Source organism: Notothenia coriiceps, unplaced genomic scaffold (genome assembly GCF_000735185.1).
Source record: "Notothenia coriiceps isolate Sejong01 unplaced genomic scaffold, NC01 NC01_scaffold00013411, whole genome shotgun sequence".
Classification (NCBI taxonomy): Eukaryota; Metazoa; Chordata; class Actinopteri; order Perciformes; family Nototheniidae; genus Notothenia; species Notothenia coriiceps.
Window position 1 is genome coordinate 1 of NW_011346112.1, and position 2903 is coordinate 2903.

At 38.1% G+C, this 2903-nt stretch overlaps 1 long non-coding RNA gene across 1 annotated transcript; it reads left to right on the top strand.

The window, feature by feature from the left end:
• The first annotated feature begins 1236 nt into the window (after positions 1–1236).
• Positions 1237–2446, top strand: LOC104947927 (uncharacterized). The gene is made up of 5 exons (XR_798609.1): positions 1237–1296; positions 1872–1930; positions 2072–2123; positions 2235–2287; positions 2376–2446. It is a non-coding gene; the product is annotated as an uncharacterized lncRNA (long non-coding RNA).
• Positions 2447–2903: the final 457 nt, after the last annotated feature.

A 2903-nucleotide genomic window follows, 5' to 3' on the forward strand; every position in this document is an offset into this window, starting at 1 on the left:
GGCAGCTGCGCCACTTACAGGCCTGGCATATGTACTACAGCGTTTCCAGCATTTCCAGCGGTCTAGTGTGAACGGACACATTAATGAATCGAATGCGTGTGAACGGAAGACTTTTTTGCGTTTGCGTATGCGTTTTACCGTATGCGTACTCGTGGGGCCGGGGTCTAAGCCAAACTATATCCGGTCACAGAGATCTGCTATTTTAAAGTAAAGTCAACACATATCGACCCTAAATATAGTCTATATTAAGAACGAGAAAAGTCTTAACATATATATCGTTTTTTGTAAATATATGACAAATGTGTGAGGGTGATGACGTCAGAGCATCGTCCTATGTGCCAGGGCTTAGCCCCGGACAGCCCCAGCCCAATTTAACCCCTGGGTATTTGTGAGGGAGCTCCTATATGGCATTGCCCCGCTGAAGCTCACAAAAGTTTAAAATATTTCATAGTTCAAAGTTTTGTCAATTGTTTTGTTTATTGGTCAAATACTGGTTTCTAATGGTTTCTGAGGAGTTTTACTGGAATGAAAGAGCACAGAGTACAGAAGCAACAAAGCAGCATACTGCATTAAACCTGACCTTCACAGAGAGGTTGAAGTTCATGTGGAGAGGAGGCTTCAGTAGTCTGTCTGCACTCTGTTTAGTTGTGGTATCTTACAATCAATATAGTAAATGTGAGGTAAAGTGTGTCGCCAATGTAACCGGTTAGAACTCAAAGTTGCGATGAGGTCTTAAAATGTATGGAAAGGGTCTTAAAAAAGGTCTTAAAAGGTATTAAATTTGGCCTCAGGATTCCTGCATATACCCTGTATATGCACCTGCAGTGTTTTTTAAGTTACTTTTTAAGATTTGAAGGGCAGCTTGAGCTCAGGCTGGGTATAATAAAGACAAAAAAAATAAAAAAATACTTGATCGGCTATTCAGAGGCAAATGGATAAAAGCCTTGTCACAAATACAGGCAAGGTAAGAAAAAAAAACAATGAATGGTGGTTGATGCTAAAAAAGAGAAAATACTGACCACTTTGCTGTTCTCAGTTTCTCCCGTTTCTAATAATTGGAAGGCTTAAAATATGAATGTGAAAAATCTGCTGAGCGTATTGAGAAAAAACATGCCTTACTGAATTGATCAAAACCACAGGTTAACTTAGAGGAGGTTAACTGGGAAGCGTCTCATACAGTACTGTTAAACTGATCGTCTAAAGTTGTTTTTGTTCAAATTGTGTGATTTCTTACATTTTAGGTCCCAAGTGAATCACAGCCTCTGCATAAAGAGCTTCTTTGTGAACTATTTACAGGTGAGTCATTTCTAACAAATATATTGTATCTTATTAAAATAAGCTTTGTGGCCAACATGAAACTTACATGTTTTGCTTAACAGGATAAACTGAACATATTAACACCACTTTTATGATTTTAGAAGCGTAAATGCAATCGCCTGAAGTAAAAAGCTAACATTGGGCCATAAACATCACGCTTACATTGCTGCGCACCACCATAAGCTAATGTTTGGCGTGATGGCGTTTAGTCGTCTGGTTTAGTGACTTATAGCAATCGCTGTTTTTACAACACATTAAAGCTTCGGACATTCACCAGTGGATTATTTACTGATGTATAACAACACGTGAAAATCTCTTTAGCTTGTGTTAACAGCAGATCTTATTTCAGACGTCTAACCAAAAACACGTTCAAAAAAACTGAGACAAGGGAGAAGTGGTCAAATGTCAACTCGCTTCCTGGTTTTAAGGACTCCTTCCTGCATCACTAAAGCTTCACTTACTACCTCTAACTCTAAGGCTACAGATCAGTCTACAAAGCTCCTCTGTTCCTGAATGATGTGCAGAACATAATTGTGGAATATCTTTTTTCACAGAAGCTCCGTCAGAGCCTGAAATATTCTTCTCCCTACAGGATGAGGCTATGCATAAAGAGGTAAGGTAGAACCCACTTTCTGGGGAAAATAACAAATTTTTGAAGCAGTTTGATCATATATGTATCATAATAAATCTGATTTGCTTTGAAAGTTGCTTTCATTCGGCTGTCTCTGCTATTTGTGATCGGTTCTGTTTTCAGAATAACTCGGATGAAGACGAGACTTCAACTCTTCATGAAGATGAGCTTTCTGGTTTGTTATCTTGATTATTGTAGTGAACATTCATTTCCTCTTCTTGCTTTTATTTTGGGTAACAGTTAATTGAAATGCATTGTAATTTAGGATATTTGTGTCTGTTTGCAGCTCTTTCCTCTGACGCTGAGCCACAAGCCTCCTCAGCTCCCTGTCCAGATTTGGTAACTAAGATCTTTCAACAATATTCTAAATGTAATCTTTAAAACTTCACATCACTAAGAAGCAAATGCTGTCTTTATTGTTTTTCAGATGAACCTGGTTGAGGAGGTGACCTGTCTTGTGGGAGGGATCCATCTGACAGAAGTCTGCACAGGTATCACAATTACTGAACAAAATGTGCCTGTCATTTAGATGATAATACATTTCTAAATCAATATTAAAATGGCAGAATAAGTGCACCATTTTTTTGTTTGTTGATTTCTAAAAGGACAAAAAAAGTTGAAAATGTCATCAGTAATGTAATACAAGTATCACAAAAGTAATGTAACTGATTACATTTGGATACCTTGATATCAAATGCAATGATAATAAAAACAAGTGAAAATAAATAACAAATATGTTTTATATTGGACAACTGATCATATCAACTTAAAAAAGATTATAACATGTGGCCTTTTATTAAGCCTAGTCTATAGACCAGGGGTCGGCAACCCCTGGCACGCGTGCCAGCATTGGCACGTGGCACACTAGGAATAGGTGGAATAAGTGTGCAAAAATATTTAAATTGTATTTTCGGATCCCGAACGAGACCGCCGCCAGAGCGCGTCTACCTGCAGA